This window comes from Bemisia tabaci, chromosome 7 (assembly GCF_918797505.1).
Source record: "Bemisia tabaci chromosome 7, PGI_BMITA_v3".
Taxonomy (NCBI): Eukaryota; Metazoa; Arthropoda; class Insecta; order Hemiptera; family Aleyrodidae; genus Bemisia; species Bemisia tabaci.
In genome coordinates, this window is record NC_092799.1 from 16155724 (window position 1) to 16170659 (window position 14936).

Here is a 14936-nt window from a genome sequence, read left to right on the forward strand (position 1 = left end):
CTCCACATAGGTCTGTTTGATAGAAATACGTCCAATTGTGGCAAATTAAACATCAAAATTCTCAGTTTTAGTCAAAAATTTCACATTGAAAAACATTTCTCGGCGTTTTTACCAAGGTCCGTTGGTACCTTTACCATCTCACTTTTTTTACCAATTAATGGTAATTTTACCAAGACAGATTGGTAAGCTTACCTAAAAACCGTATTTTTAATGTTTTTTTTCAGGTAAGAATACCACTTTTTTTGGTAATCAATTCCCGGTAACTTTGCCATTTTATCTCGGTAATTCTACCACAGTCGATAAAAAATATTGGCGTTTTTACCAAGGTCCAGTAAAATTATCGAGAAAGTTAAACGATTCTACCGAGATTTCTCGGTAAAATTACCAATTCCATAAACGGTATTTTTACCAAGAAAAAACTGGGATCAAACAGAACCCTGAATTCTTGGTAATTTTACTCTTTTCTTAGTAAATACACCGAGAATTTTTTTTTCAGTGTAGACAAAAATTTCATGTCCGACCTCTCTAATTGACTGGATCCCTTGTGCGGCGCGGCGGGTGAATAGGCCGAGTAATCACATCGGGTCGGCCGGGCTCCCGGCTCCGGGAGCGAAAAAAGCCCGGCACAAAAGCGTCTGCGACCGGCGACGGGGACGAGAGCGGTGCAACGGCCGCCGTCCCTCCCGCGCCCGCCCCCGCCCCCGCCGGGCAGCAGCGCCCCAAAGCGCAGGCCCCCCGAAAGCTCGTAAACTTTCGCGCGGCGCGAGGGACCGACTCGAGAGGCGACGACCCGACTTACGCTTCGATCCCGGGCGCGCTCGTGCGATTTCGGAGGCCGCCGCCGCAGCCGCGCCAGTTTACAGGGAGCTTTCCACGCGACGGGTCCCGCGAACCGAGCGCCCCCAAGTTCAGCCCCCGACCGAAAGCTCGACCGGAAACGCGACGGGAAAAGTGCCACCGGAAGTGCGCGCCGCATGCCGCCTCTCCGACGCGCCGAACGCCGGGTGCTCCACGAGGATAGCTGCCGGTGAAAACGCGCCAAGCGCGCCGATTGCCAATTGCGAATGCTACCAGGTTTATGGAACTTGCTCTTATCAGCTGCGAGTAAACGCGAGTAAACACGAGTAAACGCAAGCAAACGCGAGTAACCGCGATTAAACACGAGTAAACGCGAGTAAACACGAATAAATTGTGCGTTACGAATGATAAACCCGAATCCCCCACCCGTTTTTGTCTCTGAAAAGTGTGGATTTTGATGTTTACAGCTCGGTAAAGTTGAGCACGTGCTGAGTTTTAAAAATAGATACAAAATTACCGGAAAGTTGTCAGATGCTCTGGATGTTTTGAACTACGGTCAACAAGTATAGGACAGTAAATTGAGCATTGCGGATGGTTATACCGTTATGACGAATATTTTATTTTTTTCGGTTACGTTCGAAGATTTGATGGCTTCACTGTGCTGAACATACTTACACATCGTGCGTATAAGTCTTGAAACATCCGTAATGATACAAAGCTGATTCGAATTTGTTTATTCGCCGTACTTGAATTTGATGTTTCCGATGATTTGAACTCCAATCCCGCGGCTAACTTTCTTACGTACGAATGCCGTTTTTTTCTCACTGATTAATGGTGTTTTTAATGCTTTGAACGATAAATAAAAAAAGAATAAACTTGCGCATTAATTGCGCGAATCGCGAATGATACAACGTTGATCCTTGTCTCTGTGTTTTCACCAATATTCTAGGTGTTTCGAACTTTCCTGCGAGTCCAAGGATAGTGTCTCTGTAGTTTTGAAAGCTCTTGCATTTTTCGATTGCGTGTGTCGTGTTTCATTTGTGATTAATGCGTTGGCTTTTGTGACACACGTGTGCTCCTGAGTTCCTTTAAAAAAGTTCGTGTTTTTGACCCCACCGGCTAGCAGAGGACTAGAAAAATTCCCAAGCTCAGGAAAAACACCAACGTGGCCGGTAAGGAATAAAACCTACTATTTCGCTGACTCTTTCATAAGAACACATGCCCGGGAAAACTCATGGCATAAGTGCTGTTTTTATGATCAGCCGAGAATGGTTGTTCCTTTTTATAAAATGTGGCTTGAACGTCGGCACGCACCGAATACACTGAGAAAAAAACACATTGGATTTAGAGTCCAGACTCTTGAAAACATTGACAAAAAAAAGGACTCTTGATTCAATCAGATTTAAGCTTAAATCAAAAGGAGATCCGCTCAAATTAAGAGGCTTGGTTCTTGATTTAAGCTTAAATCTGATCGAATCAAGAGTATTTTTTCTGTCGATGTTTTTAGGGGTCTGGACTCTAGATCCAATGTGTTATTTCCAGTGTACATTTTGAAAAAAGGTGTCTTAAGATTATACCTCTATTTGACTCTAATATCCAATAAACATGACCGGTGGCAAGTCATTTTTCCTGAAAAAAATAATCCTACTACAAGTTTTCCTAATAATATTTCCCTACTTGTTTTTCGTCCCATTATTACAGTTCGTCCTACGAGTATCATATCCTACTGGTAAGGACAGATACCCTTATTTTCAAAGAACCCTAGGGTATTCGTCCTAACCTCAATTAAAATAGTAGTAAAATTAAAATATAGTATCATTAAAATATAGGTAAATCTAAAAAATATATGTTGGTTAAAATAGTGGGGATGTCTCCTAGAAACCAGGATAAGTGTGCGAGGTTAGGTCGCGAAATCTTTCCTCTACTCTACTCGAAGTATCATTGACAATTGGGACGAACATCCCTACAGATGAAGCCAGGAAAACATCTCACTCGCAGGACTGAGGGTAATGGGACAAAAAAAGAATATGAAAAACGTATTGGGAAAACTTGCGGTATGGAAGAAAATTTTCAGACAAATGAGCTGGCACAACATGACCAAATCCATTGATGAGGAAGTTTTGTACCTTTCACACGCGCGAAATTTGATCAAATCATATTTCGCGGCTCAACTAGAATATTTGTTTTATATCGTTCATGAAGCATCGCAGCACTGATTATGGGATGCATAGCAATAAACTTTGATTACAATTGGACTGCATTTTGCAATTTGGAGCTGCAATATCCGGCTCAGTTTAGAAATGACGCATGCACAAAAAGTTTCCCTATGCACATGAGTATTTTAACGGATAGGCTACAAATTGTATATAGTTCCAAATTGCAAAATGAAGTCCAATAGGTAAGCGAGAGTGAAGGAGCCACGTGGGTTAAAATGTCAAAATTCAATGGTTCACGCTAATATAAAAATGAATAAATAGATATAACATTTTACTTGTTCTGCGCAATTTCCATGATGAGAAATGTGTTTGTCCGATCACAAATAGGTTTTTACGGTTTGAGATAGTTGAGGTTTTTTGTTGTTTCCCCCCCCCCCCCCAGGGTTATCTGGATCACAACTAAGTCTCTGTGACAAACTTACCATGCATTCAATCACTTAAAAGTTAATTCTCCCACTGAACTAAAAATATTTTAGAATGGGGCATGTACATACTTAGAGAAAGCTATGACTCGTAAACCAACTAGTAGTACATATGGAACACCACTGATAGTAGTAAAGGCAATACATAATAATTAGTTAGTTAGTTAATTTAATACGATGATCAGCAACTAGGCTATCATTCATACCTTAGTGATGGTATAAATTTCGTAGTATAGTATTTATACCTTAGTGTGGTCACATACCAAGAATCATTAGTTCATGAACCACTATTAGTGGTGTTCCATAGGAATCACTAATTGGTTTATAAAGCCATAGATTTTTTTTCAATGCAGTTACTTAATTCTTTATCGATATTATCTGCTCAAGGGTTCAGCCGTTACAGCCTTTTACTCTTATATTCCCTCAGACTTATGAATTCCATGCGACATTTTTATTGGCATTATTATGAAAGCATTGTTTCCTAAGATATATTTAGACCAAATCGTCCACTAGCTAATTCCATCTCGTCCGTTTCACTTGGGTATATTTTATTTGCTATTTCAGAGCACGGAGAATCAAGATACTGCAATTTTATTGTGCAAATAAAATCTGAAAATTCATATACTATCTCTCAATTCTGTCGTGATATTTGGGTTTAAATAAAGGGCGGCCGATATTCTCTAACTCCTAATTCCTCCCTCTTTCATTTGAATCCACAATTTTTAAAAGGGCAGAAGTGCAATTTTTTTTTATACCGTTTTTATTGCATTGTTGGACTTTTACACATGTACGGTACGCACATCTAGTGTATAAAAATGGTGGAAGTTCAATGGATAGAAAAGCCCGACTTATTAAGACCTGACTTATTTCCTCCAGCTTCTAGAACTTTTGAGCAGTTTCTTTTTTTCCCCGGAAAAGTCGATTTTTCGACTTCCACGTCCTTTGAAAGCATTGGATTCATGTAATTTTGAACCTTGCACTGAAACGAAACCAACAACAAACTGAAACTTAATATCGTTAAATTTAAATGAGTCATTCATGAGAATTTAAGAGATTGAGTAAAGAGCTGGGTAAAAAATGGAACGTGTCTGCTTTCATCTCTACGGAGAAGTGTCATGGATTAGAGGATGACGATGATTTATGGCAGAAGCGCATTAGTGCTCTCACCCAGTATCATTCAGAAGAAAGATTCCTCTTTTTTAAACTTTGGTGTTTGTTCATTCCAATTATTCTCAGAATGAGAGATTTGAGTTTCAAAGACTTCAAGTATACAAACAGAAATTTCGGAATTTGTGAGACAAAAATCATTTCTCAATTTGATTGTAATCTAAAGTTGTTTCTCTGAAAATTCAATTCGTAAATTGTATGGATCGCGTTGAGCAGAAAGGAAGCAAGTGGCCTTATCTGATGCCAAATAGTGAACAATTTTTTCTTCCTTTTTTTTACAGGAGACGGTTGTACGAATTGTTCGGAAAATTCGGGGAAGTTGCTTCACGCCCCAGAGGAAACCCTCTGAAATTTTTAAAATAATTGACACTATGTACCGTTCTCCACCAGATATAATAATCCAATTGCGATTATTTAAAAAAAAAAAAAATATATTGATATTTTTTCGATCCACTCCTTTCTTCCAAGGATTTGGGGTTACTGAGACGGTCTGAAAAAATTTTGCTTTGCATTGTAAGTTGCGTTAAGGCAAAGAATCAATTATGTCTTAGTTATTTTTAAACTAACCTCTCATTCTCTCTGTACACTTCTCTGTGTTTTTGGGGGAAAAACTGAGGCCATACAGCTATGAGCACATCTACAGCCATTTCTAACATGATAGGTGAATCCTAATACTCACTTGAGACGCGGTATTTTTACGCTTGCCCTCTTGTCCACTACATGGCCTTATTTTGCCCCCTCTTCATCCCTTCCGATTCAACTTAAAACACTACAGACCGTAAATTTTAGAAACTGCACCGCGAGAAAATGTACAAAAGAATTTAATAATGCAATAGAAATAAAGCATGAATTCGATTAAAGAGTATAAATCTAGTTAAAGGCGCTTGATCGTATACTAAACTAATCACCATTGCTATTTCGGACTGCGGCGTATTCTGAAACCCAGGGGCGGAACGTGAATTATCGACTATCGATGTTCTCCCATATGAATCTATGCTAAAGACTCGATTATTACGTACACACTTGTAATCGATTATTTTCCGTTGGTTTAAATGGCAGATCAATCGATTAATTGCAAACCCTGACGCACGCCACTGCTGAATTCTCCGAGTAGTGCTCCCGAACAACGAAACTAAAAAGAGAACTCAAAGGTGAAGGACCAACGTACCCTTTATGAGCTTTAAAACTTTTAAAGTCGTCCGAGTCATTAAAGGGGGACAATAAATTCCGCTCTTCGGGTTGGTTTTAAGTCGAGTGGTAACCGTAAAATCGAATGGGGTAAGAAAAGCAAACGAAAATAAAACCCCCGAACGCTCGGGATAAGCAGATGGAAACCCTGAAGGAGAGTTGTTCTCGTTTTAATTAAAAAGGGACACGGGCGAGAGAAAAGAAGTGACGACGAAATTAAACGCTTGATTCCGCGCTGAATTTTCGTTGACTGCTCAAGGTGAATATTCATCCCTCATTATCAGATCGCGACGGACGAGGGATCTTGCTTCTCGTTTGCTTTTGGTTCCTTACAAAGGGTGCGCTTATTCCCACCATTTCTGTTCTTACTATATGCTTACACAGGGTGGCAATTTTTCATGAAAAATAAAATCTTGAGATTTCATGTGAAATATCTTATGAAATTTCAGAAATTTATGTAAGATATTGAAAAAATACAGGTTATGTTTCACAAAATGTCAAAAGTGTGACTTTCCTCTATTTTTGTGTGTTTGAGTGGGGGTTGCATACTCTAGCGCCTGAAAAATATGAAATATTTCACCGCCTCGTGAAATTTTATGAAATATTTCACTGAGATTCCCAATCTTTCACTTCTTTCTTACATTTCATGCCACCCTGTGCTTACAATTCATAATCTAATTTTCAAGGAAATACTAATGCATACTAAGCATAATGGCCTCTGAATGAAATTACTAATGCCGTGTTATTAATTATACATTTACGATGTTCGACATGTAAAATTTGTTTTTAGTTTTCATTTGTTATTCCAAATGTTATTTGTACAAACATTTTCTACATTATAATAAACGTGCGCGTGAACTTTATTTCATAATCATTAGTAATATGACCGCTGCAATTCCTCCGATTATTTGAAAACTTATGGGTTCAAACAAATATGAACGTCGCTCGTTTGAGTTTCAACATCCAACCAAATTGACCGCAAGATCTGATTCAATCATTAAAATGAAAATACATACTTTTTTAGAAAGAAACAAAAAACACTGAGTAGAAAAAACCAATACCTACTGCAACGGAAGTGAAAAAATATGCTTCGCAATTCATGTATATTTTATAATCCATTCATGTATTAAGATGAACTGTGCCATCTTATATCAAGGGATCAGCAACAGCCTTGGCAGAGACTTACGTGTTGTTGAAATTCTTCTTTACCCGATACTTTTTGAATTACAAAACGGCGTACTTGCTCAAATGCTCAATCACACATAAACTCATTTCATTATCAAAACGCAGCGGAGAAGTATGATGATGAATCAATAAACGTGAAGGAAGACTATGTTTTCTAAGTCATATGTATTTTGTAGTACGTCGAAGAGTTGTTTGCAACTTTTTCCATTTTTGCGTTCTTTTTCGTCTCAAAAATGCAGGCAAAATGATCAACCTCGTTGCATCGCATCGCCTCGCATGTCCATAGTAAATCAGATCTCCTTTTAGAGTAAAATAAATGCATCAATATTTTTCCAAGTTTATTCTTGGATCACTTTTAGATACCCTAATCTGCTTGTCCATGAATTTCCGAGCCCCAATATTTTGCTGAAGACCCATTTCGGAGACTCTACTTATCAAAAATGTTTGACTTAAAAGAATGAATATAAACTAAAATTCAGTAAAATAAAATAACATGAATTACAATTATTTTAAAAGTAAGTATCTTTAAAAGCAGTATATTCTGCACGTTTGCCAGACATTTGATCACGGCTATTCTGGCTGTCATTCGGAAATTCACAAATCCGTTTGTTCTTTGTTGAGTGTAGTTAATAAGAAAATTTACTCGTTTTATCATGTTGTTTCATGAGGCAAAAACAGAGATTATTCCCGAAAATCTCTATGCTTTCAAGGTGTACAAAGCAACTGAGTGATTAAACTTTTTTGTAATCATTCGCATGTATAAAGAGGCATCTTGCTTGTGTGATGTTGAGGCGCAGTGAATTAACGCTTTCTCTTCGGAACATCTCGTAAATCCTGAATTAAAGGTATTCGATAGCCAATCGCTCGATTTATAACTCTTGGAGTTGAAAATATTTTGAGGAATGCCTTACAAGTGATTTTTGTTGTTACATAATTTTTCCCCCTTCAAAGTTTCTAAACTAATATCTGAATCCCAACCGCGTGAATTTTAGGCATTTTTGAAAAAAAAATAATCGGAAAATAGCCCAAAAGAAATCCCTTAAACTCGGTTTTCAACAAAGTGAATTTTGCTGTTACATAATTTTTCCCCCGATCAAAGTTTCTAAATCGATATCTGACTCCCAATAGCATGAATTTCAGGAATTTTTGAAAAAAAAATCTCATAAAATCCAGGAATACATAATCATGATTGATCAATACGTGCACTATGGAATCCTCATCGTACACTGGAACAAAAACAAATTGGATCTAGAGGCCAGTCTCTTAAAAATATCGACAAGAAAAAGTACTATTGATTCAATCAGAATCTAGCTTAAATAAAGAACCAAGCCTCTTAATTTAAGCAGATTTCGTTTTGATTCAAGCAAAAATCCGATTGAATCAAGAGTATTTTTCTTGTCAATGTTTTCAAGAGTCTGGACTCTAGATCCAATCTGTTTTTTTTTCCAGTGTAAATGCTACGAATTCACCTTAAAAATAACCGAAAATTAGCGCAAAAGAAATCCCTTGAACTGGGTTTTTTACAACCCCCGGCAGATTTTGGGATACAGAGTTACGGCAGCGAACGGTTGTCATGGCGACGGTGGGTTCTTTCTGACGCAACGCGGTACCGCACCGGCCAGGCTGTGTCTGTGTCTGTCCGCCTTATTGAACTGCACTCGAGTTCTGGAGTCAGCACATTCATACTATCCCTGCCCCCCCCCCCTTCGCCCCACCCGGAGCCCTCGCCATATTGGCATCCCCATGCCCCCCCTCCTCCCGTTAAATGATTCAGGTCCTACCCGAACCGTAATGGCCCCCTTTTACGAGCTAATCTATCCCGAATTTCGCGCACTTGTTCAACGGCCCGGAACATGTCCCCGCTTTACGGCGCGGATTTGATGGCGATTGACTTGTCTAATGCCCGCGCTCTCCAATTATCTATGAGTGGACGGATAAAACACGAGGGAACAAAATGCGCGGTAATTTAAAAAGTTCAACTTATCGGGGTCCACGGGTATTCCCGTTGGATAAAACAAACGATCAACTTTGAAGAAGAAGGGGGAGGGCGAAACGTTTTTTTTTTTTTTTTTTTTAAATAAAATTGCGTGAAATACCCCTATCTAACCAAACGATGGATTTTAACGCCAACTAACTAGAAATTTGACGTATTTCTGTTAAAAGGTCTTGACACACGATCAAATTCCCGAACCAATTACCATCAAAGTGTCGGGAGTCGTCAGTCTTAAGATCATTAATTTGCTTAGTTTTAAAATGAAAACTTGGCAGAAATGTTTCCTGTGGCAGGAAATGATGAATGGTGGCACTTCATTTTGATCAAAATTTTACGGCCCGTCCAATTTGATCAAAGAGGACTGTTGCATGGTGACCATCAATCATCAAAAGGTCTACTTTGATCAGAATTGGTTCGGAACTTGATTGTGTATCCAGGCCTAAACAGAACTATGCATGTGCAATACTCGTTAAGACATGAGCCCTCAGACCCATATGAATATATACATAACAGGACTCACGTCATAATGGACATAGTTCAGTTTGATCGAAATAGTCCAATTAGGACATTAAAGCCCCTGCATGCAACAATTGCGAAGGACCACGTCGACGTCGATCATCGAATTCCTTGAAGGACCAAAATTGTTATTTATTCAAACTAAGCGGCAACCTTCTACGACGCTGTGATTGGTCCAACTCTTAATGTAAGATATTTATCCGTGTGTTATATATTAATCACGCTGTTATTGGTCAGCATGCAAGCATCAGTCTCTATGATTTTAAATGTACGTATGTCAGGGCAGGATGTACCTACTTGCCGCCCATGGGCCGCCTGTATTTTGCCGCCCCCTTCTCATTCGTTTTGAAAAATCAATAAAAACCACCAAGTGAACGTGCCAGCGGGGGAAGGATGCAGAAGACGCATTTACTTGTGTTGGACACTTATTTGAAAAAAGCCCTGTCAACACTACTAGTAAAAGTTCACGGAACTTTGCGCGAAATTTAAGTTCCGTAAACCTATCTCTGAGTGGACAAGACCTTCCATTCATAAGAAATGAACGAAAAAATTATGAAAGAACAAACATTAATGTAGTTTAATGATTTTAACTTCCGCCGCCGCGCCTCGCAGACCGCACTGTGTTTGATGCAATGCGTGAAGTATTCGTGCAGTCTTGTAGGCGCTAATATGTGTTACATGCCGACCGCCGCGCCGAGGGCTTCTCCTTTTCATCTCAAGCCCTCGTCATCATGTCTCCCTAAGTCGCGCCGTTCCAGGCCAAATTGCGTGTTTGGTTTCTCTTAACTCGACTAATTAAAGGTGCAGTCTCTTGTATCACTGAAAGACGACAAAATTAGAAATTATTTTACTCTGAGGAAATGAGAGATTTTGTTGCCTTTTCTCGTTTGTAATTTTTTCTCTAAATTCGCTTGTTTTTATACCCGCATTTAAAAAAAAATTGCAAAATTTGCCGCCCCCTAGATTTGCCGCCATATGGGCCGCGGCCCATGTGGCCATCCCCTAATCCGGCCCTGAAGTATGTACATCAGTACATCTCATCTACTTTTGCAGACATCGCACGGCCGAAGTGGCGAAACCCAACGTTATGGCACGTCTCATTTTCTCCTGCTATTGTGTAAGATTCAACCATCGAAACACGATTCTGTTGCTCGCGGAATGGCATTTCGCAGAATGGCAAGTCCGATGTCCCTGTCGAAGAGGCCTACAAGTGGACTCCTCTCCCACGAGCGGAGCGCCAACTCTTCATTAAAGGGCGTTGAGAATCGTAAATCGGCGAGGCCGCAGCCTCCGTTATCGCTCAGCAGCGGAGCAGTTAAAGTTCGTCCCCATCATTTTACAAGCTCCGAGCTTGTAAAACAACTTTTAGATACACAGTTTTAACGGGCGTCTAATTTCCCCGCCCCTCCCTCCGGCCGCGCGGCCGAGCGCCTATCTGCCCAATATTATCTTTACCTTTTAATGTTTACAAGTCAATTACTCTGTAAACGAATAAATGCTGAGTTGATTATTCCCGCTGCAATCGCATGCGACGATTTAAATTGGTTTTCTCCGTTTATTGCTCTATTTTCGGTCGGCCCGAGTTTATTTTTCGCCCGCTCGCCGGGCTACCGTTTCGCAGGGGCATTATCATTATCATCAGCGTTATCAACTTGATTATTATCACGTTGCCCGCGTCTGTTTTCGTGCACTGTCGAGAGGGGTCCGGATTGACTCGGACGTTTTCCGCGGTCGGTGCACAATACAAATGAACTTTCGGGTCCAAAAGTGACATTGTATGCGCTCCTCGTGCGTGCGGATTTTATTCATTCTCCGTAAATTTCTCTGGTGTTTTAATTATTTTTTTATTTTATTATTTGTTTCATCATAGATCTAATAGAGCTGTCCGCAGAAAAGAGAGCCTTGTTCCACAAAATCTAGAAATTGATTTATTGATACTAGGAGCACAGATTAGTGATTTACCATGAGTGATTTGGCTCACGCTGTTAAATTCGTTTTCCTCGTGAGATTTTAAGGAGAAAATATATTGCGTGGCTTCTTGTTTCGCACTTTCATTCCTTTCTCGTTAAAAATCGAGGAGTGAAATTATGTGCCGAAGTCAACATAGCGCCGAAAAACCCCAACAAAAATGAGTACGAAGTAAAACTAGTGCTAACAAGCGTATGGCACTCCACAAAAAGAGTAGACTCCGCCGTGCCCGCTGCCCCTGCGGGCTGATAATTGAACTTTATAGACAAAGCTATTGACAAAATAGACACAGGGAGTATGGAGCGATCCTATTGGTTGAAGTGGGTGGTTCGTATCGACTAAGGGAGAAAATGATGGACTAACTATAGAGTCTCCCATGGATTGCCGTTAGTGTTAGTATATCACCTTACTCCTTTGTCCATCGCAACCACCCGCTTCCACCAATAAGATCTCTTCATACCCCTTTTGCCTTCGTTGTCTAGCTTTGTCTATCAATTTCAATACTCAGCAGGCATATTGTTGAAATTGATAGACAAAAGCTACAGGCAAAGGAAACAAGAGGGATATGAAGGGATTCTATTGGTGGAAGCGGGTGGTTGCAATGGCAGGACCGGATTAAGGGGGTGGCCACATGGGCCGCGGCTCGTCTTGCAGTGATACAAGAGACAGCACCTTTAATAATTAGTCGAGTTAAGAGAAAAACCAAACACGCGATTTGGCCTGGAACGGCGCGACTTAGAGAGAAACGATGACGAGGACTTGAGATGAGAAGGAGAAGCCTTTGGCGCGACGATCGGCATGTAACACTTACTAGCGCCTACAAGACTGCACGAATACTTCACGCATTGCATCAAACACAGAGCTGTCTGCGAGGCGCGGCGGCGGAAGTTAAGTCATTAATCCACATTTATGTTTGTTCTTTCATAATGTTTTCGTTCATTTTTTATGAATGGAATGTCTTGTCCATTAGAGATAGGTTTACGAAACTTGACTTTCGCGCAAAGTTCTGTGACCGCTTGCTAGTAGTTTTGACAGGGCTTTCCCAAAAAACGTGTTCAACACGAGTAAACGCGTCTTATGCACCCCTACCCCGCTGGCACGTTCACTGGATGGTTTTTATTGATGTTTCAAAACGAATGAGAAGGGGACGGCAAAATACAGGCGGCCCATGGGCGGCAAGTAGGTAAATTCTGCTCTGACATACGTACATTTAAAATCATAGAGACTGCTGCTTGCATGCTGACCAATAACAGCGCGATTAATATATAACACACGGATAAATATCTTATATTAAGAGTTGGACCAACCACAGCCCTGTGCAATGGACAAAGAAGGTAGATAATAGACGAACTAACGGCAACCCACGAGTGACCCTATAGTTAGTCCATCATTTTCTCCCTCAGTCTATAGGTACCAACCATTTCAACCAACAGGATCAATCCATACTCCCTATATCCTCTTTGTCTATAGATTTGTCTATCAATTTCAATAATCAGCCCGCTGAACGGCTCGTCGCGTCGCGGGGACATGCGGCAGGCGTTTCGAAAGAGGCGAGTTCCGATAAGTTGGCATTCGTGTTGAGCGCGGCTGGAACACGCAATGGCGCGGCGCGGCGCGGCGTCTCGATTGAGCGCCCGCTAAAAATAATTTGTGATCAGAAAATATCGGAATCTTAAACGTAATGTAAATGTGGTTATGGTCCAGCCATGTCTATATTCGGAGCTCGCCGCGCGCTCTTTCAACCCGAGCTCAACGCAGAGCGCCAACACTCGTCCCTGCAGGCTGCAGGGTTGCCTACCGGACCGAAGCACCTGCAGTCGTCAGGACTGGTGGAGACGTGCCAGACCCGGTAGCACCGTTTCCAATCTGGAACTCGTGGAGAAAAAGCAATTAATCCATGCACTGATGTACGAGATACGAAAACAAGAACCACAATATCTATGGGTGAAGCGCGAAACTGCGTTTCTCCATTGAGATGTTTTAAAATTTCCACTCCGCAAAAAATTAGGTGGCATTTACCATATTCTAGTTAATAAACGGCACAACCAGATCGTATTCATCACAATTATCGTGAAAGTAACAAGATTTTTCCTCATTGTGACAATAATGGACCACAAGACAAAGTACGAATTTCAGCATTCTGATACATGTTTCTTCACCAAAATTTCACGTAAAACACGATGCGCACAACGAAAATGACCTAAATTAACTCCTTCCAAAGATATTTAATTATTCATGGTGCGTTAATTATTGAAACTACCCACTCATGAAAACTCAATGCTCTACGTGAACACAACGCGCGCTAAACGTTTATCATGAACGTCTCTGCGATAAAAAAAAATCTGGCAACCTCAATCTTGACGCTTTGGCTCAGCTAAAGCAAATTACTTATAGTTTAAAAAACACATGGTGAGAAAGGAACATTGCTCGATTGAGAAGCTTGCTGAAACCGTTGTAGTGCGCGATTTGACTCACGTAGAGCTTTGAGTTTCTTGTGAGCGGGCGGTTCAAATTCCTCGTAACCAATGTGAAAAAAAAAAGTTAATATCTTCGTCAGGAGTTGATTTCAGTAATTTTCGTTGTATGAATCGTGTTCTACTTGAAATTCTGGTTAAGAAACATGTATCAGAATGCTTAAATTCGTACCTTGTCTAGTGGTCCATTTCGGTGGAAGTTTCCATACCGTCTGGTTGTGCCGGTTTTTAACCACAGTGTGGTAAATGCTACCAAACTGTTTTTCCGTGCTGTTTTATTTTTCGACAGAGAAACAACCCAGCTCCACAGCTTGAAATTGTTACAGAATGTTCTGCTCATAGAGAAGAAAAATCAAGGAAGTTGTCAAAAAAGTACGTCTAGTAGCTATTCCCAATTACAAAGTAAATTAAGACAGGAAGCCTACAGCATCGCAAAGAAAGATGCGTGGTTTTGCACTTTTGCCATCGATTTGTTCCCTATTCGACATTTTACATGGAATATGAAAAACGCTCCCGATAAAGTTACTAACGTGTTTCGATAGATCAATTTTATTCGAATGGTAGCAACCGTCTTTTTCGCAGTTGCGCCATTGATTTGTTAAACAAACATTCAAACAGCGATCAAACTAATTTGGGAAAACAAGCCGACTTTTGAACGAAAAACCGTTTAGGTTAAGACGGCAATCTGACAGCGCTGCCCGCTGTCAGGTATAGATAACGCGAGAACTTGGCTGACACCACTGTGGCATAGGTGTTTCATTAGACTGACAATAGGCCTTTCACCGGTTGTGCCTTTACAAGGGCCATTGCGCGGGCACTTTTTTATTGGACAACGAATTGCTCTTATATGAGTATGGATCGACGGTGAACGTGACAAAAATTCCAATGCCGTGCGAGAAATTATCATCGGAGGTGTTCGGAACCTGAAAGGGAAAGGCCTCAAGGCTACTTGCACTCGCCGAAAGTCCAAACGTCCACCCTTTGATTGGCGAGGTGTGAATCATCCAAT

The 14936-nt window shown here is 40.6% G+C and overlaps 1 protein-coding gene across 2 annotated transcripts in view; it reads left to right on the forward strand.

Moving 5' to 3' along the window:
• Window positions 1-864: 864 nt before the first annotated feature.
• Window positions 865-14936, forward strand: part of Ten-m (teneurin transmembrane protein Ten-m) — a 709737-nt gene continuing 695665 nt past the window's right edge. For both annotated transcript variants that reach the window (XM_072302525.1, XM_072302526.1), the window contains exon 1: window positions 865-1970. The gene's annotated coding sequence lies outside the window, so the exon portion shown is untranslated. The remainder of the gene's footprint in view (window positions 1971-14936) is intronic.